This window comes from Rhincodon typus, chromosome 5 (genome assembly GCF_021869965.1).
Source record: "Rhincodon typus isolate 14 chromosome 5, sRhiTyp1.1, whole genome shotgun sequence".
Classification (NCBI taxonomy): domain Eukaryota; kingdom Metazoa; phylum Chordata; class Chondrichthyes; order Orectolobiformes; family Rhincodontidae; genus Rhincodon; species Rhincodon typus.
In genome coordinates, this window is record NC_063336.1 from 118,725,953 (window position 1) to 118,736,053 (window position 10,101).

At 44.6% G+C, this 10,101-nt stretch overlaps 1 protein-coding gene across 1 annotated transcript in view; it reads right to left on the minus strand.

Annotated features, from left to right (window-relative positions):
• The window catches only part of LOC109915833 (dystrobrevin beta), a 432,998-nt gene that overhangs the window by 43,241 nt on the left and 379,656 nt on the right, over positions 1-10,101 (minus strand). The gene's annotated exons all lie outside the window — the stretch shown is intronic.

Genomic DNA, 10,101 nt, shown 5'->3' on the forward strand with positions numbered 1-10,101 from the left:
TCTAGGCCCGAAACGTCAGCCTTCCTGCTCCTCTGATGCTGCTTGGCCTGCTGTGTTCATCCAGCTCTACACCTTGTTAACTCAGGGCTTGTTTAATTTAAATAGATGTTGGCAATAGTTTAGAGTTCCTCCTCCATATTTTGGAACCTGGACATTGAGATTAAGATAAAGCACACCCGTTTCATTAGCTTAATGGTTAAAAGTACCACCTGGTGTGCTACTGCGATATTAAGGCCAGTTGTTGCTGGTCTCGGATTGCAGCCAGCAGAGCAATTTGTCTCCTGCCTGCTTTCTAGTAACTCCTCCATCTCCAACCGAAATGGCAGTAATGTTATTAGGGTAAGGATAAGATCTGGCGTGGCTACGATTTCTATAGCTTGCTAAAAGTAAAGTGTGGAAAAATCGTCATGTGCCATGTTCGATTAAAAGTTATTCAGTTCCAGCCAAGGGTTGATTATTAATAATTGCTGGTATAAGATATTGAATGGCTGTTACTCCCCTGCAGAATTACCTGACAGAACAATCAGCTCAGGGCAGAAAAGTGGAAGAAAAAACATGAAGCAAAATGCAAACCCGAAATGATTATAGGAATAACAAATAAAGTCAAACAAATCAACATAGTTTTTTGTGCGATTGCAGAGATACAATTGTGGTTTTTTATTCATTTGCTGGCTGGCCAGCATTTCTGGCCCGTCCCTAGTTGCCCTTGAGAAGTTGGTGGTGAGCTGCCTCCTTGAACTACTGCAGTCATCCTGCTGTTGGTTGACCCACAATGCCCTTAGGGAGGAAATTCCAGGATTTTGACCCAGCAATAATGAAAGAACAACGATATATTTCCAAATCAGGATGGTGAGTAGCTTGGAGGAGAACTTGCAGGTGGTGGTGTTCCCATGCATCCACTGCCTTCTAGATCGAAGTGGTCGTGGGTTTGGAAGGTGCTGCCTGAGGATCTTCGGTGAATTTCTGCAGAACATCTGCAGAGTTGCTACTGAACGTCAGTGGTAGAGGGAGTGGATTCTTGTGAAAGTCATGCAAATTAAGCGAGCTGCTTTGTCCTGGATGGTATCAAGCTTCATGAGTGTTGTTGGAGCTGCACTCATCCTTACAAGTGGGGAGTATTCCATCACATTCCTGACTTGTGCCTTGTAGATGGTGGATAGACTTTGGGGAGTCAGGAGGTGAGTTGTTAACTGCAGTATTCCTAGCCTTTGACCTGCTCTTGTATACACTGTATTTATATGGCAAGTGCAGTTAAGTTTCTTGTCAATGGTAACACCCAGGATGTTGATAGTGGTGGATTCACTGATGGTAACACTATTTAATATCAAGGACCAATGATTAGATTGTCTGTCTGTTATTGGAAACGGTCATTTCCTGCCACTTGTGGTACGAATGTTACTTGCCACTTGTCAGCCCAAGACTGGATATTGTCCAGACCTTGTTGCATTTGAACATGGGCTGTTTCGGTATCTGAGGAGTCACAAACGGTGCTGAACATTGTGCAATCATCAGCGAATATCCCCACTTCTGACCTTATGATGAAGGGAAGGTCATTGATGAAACAGTTGAAGATGGTTGGGCCGAGGACACTACCCTGAGGGACTCCTGCAGAGATGTCCTGGAGCTGAGATGACTGACCTCCAACAACCACGACCACTTTTCTGTGTGTCAGGTATGACTCCAACCACCAGAGAGTTTTCCCCTTGATGCCCATTGATTCCAGTTTATCGAGACCTTCTTGATGCCACACTCAGTTAAATGCGACCTCGATGTCGAGGGCTGTCACTCTCACCTCACTTCCTGGAATTCATCTCTTCTGTCCTTGTTTGAACCAAGGCTGTAATGAGGCCTGGAGGTGATCAGATTATTGCTGACCAGGTACTGTTTGATAGCACCTTCCATCACTTTACTGATGATCGAGAACAGACTGGGGCGGTAATTGGCTGGGTTTGTTTTCTGCTGTGTGTACAGGATATACTTGGGTAATTTTCCACATTGTTGGGTAGATACCAGTGTTCTAACTGTACTGGAACAGCTTGGCTGGGGAGCAGCAAGTTCTGGAGCACAAGTCTTCAGTACTATTGCCGGAATGTTATCAGGGCCTTTGCAATATCCAGTTTCTCCAATCGTTTCTCCATCATGTGGACTGAATTGAATTGGATGAAGGCTGGTCTCTGTGATGCTGGGGACCACTGAAGGAGGCCAAGATGGATCATCCCACTTGGCATTTTTGGCTGGAAATTTCAGTGAATGAGTCAGGCTTTTGCACTGATGTGTTGGATTCTTCCATCATTGAAGATGGGAATATTTGTGGAGCCTCCTCCTCCAGTGAGTTGATTACGACTCCATTCACGACTGGATGTGGCAGGACTACAGAGCTTAGATCTGATCCGTTGGTTGTGGGATCGCTTAGCTCTGTCTATCACTTGCTGCTTATGCTGGTTGGGGTGCAAGTAGTCCTGTTTGGTAGCTTTGCAAGACTGACACCTCATCTTCAGGTATGCCTGGTGCTGCTCCTGGCATGCCCTCCTGCACTCTCCGTTGAACTAGGGTTGATCCCCTGGCTTGATGGTAATGGTTGAGTAGGGGATATGCCGGGCCATGAGGTTACAGATTATGCTGGAGTACAATCTGCTGTTGATGGTCCACAGCATCCCATGGATGCCCAGTCTCGTTGCTGGATCTGTGCGAAGTCTGTCCCATTTAGCACGGTGATGGTGCCACACAGCACGATGGAGGTTATTCTCAATGTGAAGGCAGGACTTCATCTCCAAAAAGACTGTGCGATGATTACTCTTCCCGATACAGTCATGGACAGATACAATTGCAGCTGGCAGATTAGTAAGGATGAGGTCAAGTATGTTTTTCCCTCTTGTTGGTTCCCCCACCACCTGCCGCAGACCCAGTCTCGCAGTTATGTCCTTTAGGACCTGACCAGCTTGATCAGTAGTACTGCTGCCATGCCACTCTTGGTGGTGGTCATTGAAATCCCCCACTCAATGCATTCTGTACCCTTGCCATCCTCTATTCTGTGGCTTTTTTTTAATTCAAACTCCATCATCTGCTGTGTCAGGATTCAAACCTGAGTCCCCAGAATATTAGAGACAACAAGGTGCAGAGCTGGATAAACACAGCAGGCCAAGCAGCATCATAGGAGCAGGAAGGCTCCAGACTATTGACTGAGTTTCTGAAATAATAGTTTAATGATAATACCATTAGGCCATTAACTGCCCCTAACATTGAGCCCAGATGCAACCTGTAAATATACTCTTTGTATTTGCAATTGGATAAAGAGACGTTCCTGGGGGCAACTGATGAAGGTCAAACTCTTTGTTGTGATGCTAGAGTCTGATCATCGTGCCATTTAATTCTCATTAAAATTGCAGAATGGTAACAGGGAATAGTTTTTAAAAAGAATTGCCTATAAACTGTTTATTGGACAGGACATTTACTGTTTTGAAATGCATGTCATAAATCAGGTTAGATTAGAAAATATATCAACATTACTTCAGACAGTGTCCACTAAAATTGGCATTTCTCATCGTCTTGTGCACCCTTAGTGCTGCAGCAAAGTTTTAACTTGGAACACTGCATTTTCATAGCGCGACTGAAATCCACAATATTCAACCTCTGGTATGTATATCATCACATTGAGGAGCAAAGGTAATATTTGATTTTTATTCTGAAAGTACAGTTTTGTGAAATAATAATAATAATTAATAATATTGAAATTAGGTGATTTTGACAGTGGCAAATTTCTTTCAGGCTAATTTGAACATCACTTTAGTAATTTTGGTATATTTAAAATGTTTCCAGTTTGTTATACAATAACATTTGTGATCTCAGTGTGACTCAGTGACATGCCAGATACATTAATATATTAATGTGATATTCCCTTGTGCTGTTTATAAGCAAATGTACTGTTTTAAAATGATATACAGTGAGTTAACAACACACTTGTTCAGTATTTTAGTTGAAGCATAGGCAAAATGTATTTTATCCTTTGACATCAACAACACCTCTTGAAATGATTGTGTACTTTTACACTCATCACTAGTCAGATTTTATGCAAAAACATTCACAAAAGTTAGATGATATCCAAGTTGCCTGTGGATTTTACTTAATCCCCAAGAGGCCATTGTTTGCATTTTAGTGGTGAGTAGGATAACTATCCTGGCTCGGTAAACTTCCAGAAATTATTCAAAACTCATTTCTATTCAAAATACATTCCCATGTACCTGCTGTTCTTGTCCTCCTTTGGTTGTCGGCGTTTTGATTGTCGAAAGTGTTGTTAACGAAGCCTTGGGATGAATTACTGCAATGCAACTTGTAATAATAGACATTCCTCCATCACTGACACAGACTGGCAACAGTGCATGTTGCTGGGATATTTTATGCAGTGTCTTCCACACTGTAAAACATCTCAAAGTGTGGCCAAAGTTTGATACTGAGCCATGAGATATTTGGCCAGATGACCAAAAGCTTCGTCAAAGAGGCAACTCTTAAATGGGTAAGGAGAAGAAGGAAGACAATAACAGATCGCTTCTAAGTAGCTGAAGGGATGGATGTAAACTTCAGGATGCACAAGAGGACAGAACTGTGTCCAACTCATTGCCTTCTGCACTGTCCCCTTCTGTCTCCTAACCAAATAATGATAGGGTTCCCCTTGTCCTCATTTGTCATCCCACCAGCCTCTGTATTCAAAGGATCATCATCTGCCATTTCCGCCACCACCAAAAACATCTTCCTCTTCCACTCTGAAGAAGTGTCACTGGACCTGAAACATTAACTCTGCTTTCTCTTCTCAAATGCTGCCAGGCCTGCTGAGCTTTTCCAACAATTTCTGCGCTTGTTTTTGATTTCCAACATCCATAGTTTCTTTTCCTCTCCTCCCTTATCAGCATTCTGTGCTGATCGTTCCTTACTTGACACTCTGATCCACTCTTTTGTCGTTACTAATGCCTCTTCCCTCACCCCATGGCACCTTCCCATACAATCACAGAAAGTGTAACAATTTTTTCCTTTATTCCCTCCTTCCTCACTGTTCAAGCCTCACCAACATCCCCTTCCAGGTGAAGCTGCATGTTACTCAAACTACTGTTAATCTAGTCTCCTGTATTTGCTGCTCACAATGTGGTCTCTTCTATGTCATTGAGAACAGTTGTAGACTAGATCATTCGGAGATAGTAAGAACTGCCGATGCTGGAGTCAGAGATAACCCAGTATGGAGCTGGATGAACACAGCAGGCCAGGCAGCGTCAGAGGAGCAGGAAAGCTAACATTTTGGGTCAGGACCCTTCTTCAGAAAAGGGGAGGGGGAAGGGAGCTGGGAAATAAATAGAGAGAGGAGGGGTGGGACTGGGGAAGGTAAGTGGGATGGTGATAGGTGAGTGCTGGTAGGGAGTAGTGGGGACTGGTCAGTGAGGTGGGAGGAGGGGATAGGTGGGAGAGAAGATGGACAGGTTGTGTCGGGTCAAGGAGGCGGGAGGGAGGTTGGGTGGGGCTGGGGAAAGGTAGGTGGGGTGGTGATAGGTTGGATGTAGGTTGGGGCTAGTGGGGATAGACTAGATCATTGCTTTTCAGAACAACTGCACTCTGTCCACAACAATGACCTTGACCTTTCATTTGCTTACCATAATAAATCACCATCTTGATCTAACCTAGGCATGCAACAGTGTTCCGGCAAAACCTAGAAGGGTCTAGGCCTGAAACGTCAGCCTTCCTGCTCCTATGATGCTGCTTAGCCTGCTGTGTTCATCCAGCTCTACACCTTGTTATCTCAGGATCTTGTTTGTTTAGGCATTGATGGCCTTCAGGACACGTCATTGAGTTCAGTAACCCCAACCCCCTCCTCCCAGTGTTTTGTTTTGTATGGGTTTGCTCTCACTATAGCTTGCTCATTTTCTGCTATCAACACCCTTCCGTTAACACCTACTCTTTTCTACTACATTAGCAGCCACTTTGCCTTTTTCTTTTCAGCAGCTTTATCATTTATTCCACTTGTTGCTCCTGCTCCACCCCTAGCCTCTCCCCTATTTCCGCAGCCTAATAACTATCACCTATCCATTTCCCTTCAATTCCAAATAAGAGGAGTTACTTTGGACTCAACATTAACTCTGCTTTGTCTCTCCACTGATGCTGCCTGACTTGCTAAGTTTCTTCAGCACTTTTGTTTTAATTTCTGATCCCCAGCATTTATTGTGTATTTTGCTTTTACTTTAGGACAAGTTTGGAAGTGCATAGTGATCTCCAAGGATTGTAGGGCAGGAGTAGGCTTTGGGAAACTGGAGCAAGCCCATGAGGGAATGGAAACAAAGGTCTGAAGTTTCTGACTTTCAGAAAAACTGCTTCCCAGCCATGCTGAGAGGTCAGAGACTGGTTGGATTGGTGTAAATCAGGTTCTTTATCCCACTGAAGGGAAGGCTGTTGGAGTTGGCCAAGGACCAATTGTGGGATCTCTGAGCCCTCTGTATCCAGCTGACTGAGTGAGCTTATTGTGCTGTGCTGCTCATCGTTGACAGCAGTGACAACCTATTCTTGCCTTAAACAATGTGTTACCCCTTCTTCAAAACTAACTCCCTTCTTTACACACACACAAGTGGGACCCCATGAGCTGCACTGACAGAGGTCAATTTCAGAGACACAGAGCTCAATGTCCAGTTCTGTGGAGGAAGAAGCACAAACTTCCTTACACCAGCAAAGCTTTGGCCTGATCCCTCCACCAGCTCACTGAGTTGTGCCTCAGTGGGTTTTCTATCTAGATTTGCATTAGGAGAACAGTTTGAGCTGGCCTGGCAATCTGAGAACCTGCCAGAAACCAGCCTCTCAGCTCCAGCTAGAAGTTGTTCCCATGGTCTCAGCCATTCGTGGCTTTGTCATGATGCAGGATTCCCCTCCATCACTTCCATGTTTGTTCTGAAATACACGCATTTAACTTCCTCCAATGAACAGGTTGGTGTTTGCCATGAATTCACAGATCCAGTATACTCTGTGTCTGCCTGATATGCACTCAGACCAGCACTCCATTGGCGGTGACCAATAGTATTCAGTATCAATGACAAGGCAAGGGAGATGGCCTTACAGGTCACCAGTTTGGATCCTATGGATTTTTAAACTGTATCTAATGTTATTGAATTGATTGTAATTTATAAAATAGAATAGTCTCGGATTATGGGAAAAGCAATGCTATGGTAATAGTAATAGAATCTAATAGAGCAAAGTGCAGGTGCGTACAAAACATGCTACAGTAGTTGCATAGAATGCAGCAGCAATATAAACAGATAGTAAAATATCTAATCATAATGGAAATTAAGACTGAAAAATGAGTAAATGTGAATCTGGGATATATAATAGGTTAGATTTTTACAAATAGGACTGAACAGAACAATTCAATACTAACCATTTAATATAAAGTGATAAATCTTCAAAATATTCAGCAGGCCAGTCAGATCAGTTAAATAGAAGAGCCTGCTAAATATTCTAACTATAACGCCTTATCCTCCATACTTCTACATTTGTACCTCTGACTGCAGTCCTACGCCTTTATTACTAATACTTAATTTAAAAAGTCAAAGTTATCAGGCCATGTTTGAAATATTTTCCTGAGTTTTCTTTGTCAACGCTGTACCTGTGTGATCTTCTGAGTCAAGGGTAAACTGCTGCAGCTCTAGTCACTGAAATTTCTTTTATTCTGAAAGGCCAAACCAAGTAAACACAATGACCAAATTGGAAACCCGGATGAGTCCCAAATTTCTTGCATATACTATTAACACATTTTATTTTACTTTCAAAAGATCAGAATGTGTGAACAATTAAAATGAGTTAATTCTTTAGAGTTGTAGTCATGGAATTATTCCTGTCATTCTTCAATCACCAAAATGATAATCAGAAAAATGCATATTTACGTTAGCATTTATCCTGTTACTTGCATTACTTTTTGAGGGGAGTTCTTGAGTAGATGATGTTTGGCACCCATTAGCAGCATAGCTCATTACTCAATCTCCTAATCAAATGCTTTCCCAGAACTTTGAAGCTGTGAAATACCCAACTTTCTCAAGCTGTTTTAGTCGTGTTCATGACTGATGATGGTGCTACTCTCTCCTGACACATGGCCTCACGGTCCCAAAACAAACCTGCTGGATTTCATCAGTGGCTTGGAAGAGTTTGGCTCTATTTAATCCAGTATAAATGGTGTTCTAGTTTTCCCTTCCTCCTACAGGCACTTAAAGCCAAGCATTGCATTACCTAATTGCTATTTCCTGATTTCTGTAGTCCTCACTCCATGCAGCTGGCAACATCTAGCTGTACCTCATCATCATTTCCCCTCCAAGCCTCCAGTGCAACCACCATTTCAGCCTATTTGTATGACTTCCCATCTTCAACGAATTGTATTTCTTCAAGTTGTGAAATGACAAAACCAAAGCCATTATCTTCGGCTCCTCCATAAACTGTTTGCCTCAGATTCCATTCCCTGGTTCTGGCCTCTGTTTTTATGTTGGTTCATTTAGTGTCAGCATGATTCGAATTGTTGGGATGTTCAAACAACTACTGACATGCTGGCAAAGATTTATGGTGGTTTGTTCTTTCCTTCCCAATTGTACTTTCTTATCTGGTGTTGTTTTTATACCCCTGTGCTTAGGGAACTTAAGTATGCTCAAGATGTCTAACCACCTTCATCTTTTTATGGATCTGTTTCTCATCAGCTACATTGCTTTTCCCAAGGTGACATCTCTTTTGGATTGGAATTCATTGGCAATACTGTGTCAATGTGTTTATAGAGACAACAAGGTGCAGAGCTGGATGAACACAGCAGGCCAAGCAGCATCATAGGAGCAGGAAGGCTGACGTTTTGGGCCAAGACCCTTCATCAGAAATGGGGGAGGGGAAGGGGGTTCTGAAATAAATAGGGAGAGAGTGGGAGGTGGATAGAAGATTGATAGAGGATAGGATAGGTGGAGAGGCAACAAACAGGTCGAAAAGGCGGGGATGAAGCCAGTAAAGGTGAGTGTAGGTGGGGAGTTAGGGAGGGGATAGGTCAGTCCAGGAAGGACGGACAGGTCAAGGGGGCGGGATGAGGTTAGTAGGTAGGAGATGGGAGTGCGGCTTGAGGTGGGAGGACGGGATAGGTGGGAGGAAGAACAGGTTAGGGAGGCGGGGACGAGCTGGACTGGTTTTGGGATGCGGTAGGGGGAGGGGAGATTTTGAAGCTTGTGAAATCCACATTGATACCATTGGGCTGCAGGGTTCCCAAGCGGAATATGAGTTGCTGTTCCTGCAACCTTCGGGTGGCATCATTGTGGCACTGCAGGAGGCCCAGGATGGACATGTCATCTGAGGAATGGGAGGGGGAGTTGAAATGAGAGGGACCACTCTCTCCGTGACTCCCTTGTCCGCTCCACACTCCCTTCCAGCCCCACTACACCCGGCACTTTTCCCTGCAACCTCAGGAAGTGCTACCCCTGCCCCCATACCTCCTCCCTCACCCCCATCCCAGGCCCCAAGAAGACTTTCCACATCAAGCAGATGTTCACCTGCACATCTGCCAATGTGGTGTACTGCATCCGCTGTACCCGTTGTGGCCTCCTCTACATCGGGGAAACCAAGCGGAGGCTCGGGGACCGCTTTGCAGAACACCTACGCTCGGTTTGCAATGAACAACTGCACCTCCCAGTCGCGAACAATTTCAATTCCCCCTCCCATTCCTCAGACGACATGTCCATCCTGGGCCTCCTGCAGTGCCACAACGATGCCACCCGAAGGTTGCAGGAACAGCAACTCATTCCGCTTGGGAACCCTGCAGCCCAATGGTATCAATGTGGATTTCACAAGCTTCAAAATCTCCCCTCCCCCTACCGCATCCCAAAACCAGTCCAGCTCATCCCCACCTCCCTAACCTGTTCTTCCTCTCACCTATCCCCTCCTCCCACCTCAAGCTGCACCCCCATCTCCTACCTACTAACCTCATCCCGCCGCCTTGACCTGTCCGTCCTCCCTGGACTGACCTATCCCCTTCCTAACTCCCCACCTACACTCACCTTTACTGGCTCCATCCCCGCCTCTTCGACCTGTTTGTTTCCTCTCCACCTATCCTCTCCTCTATCC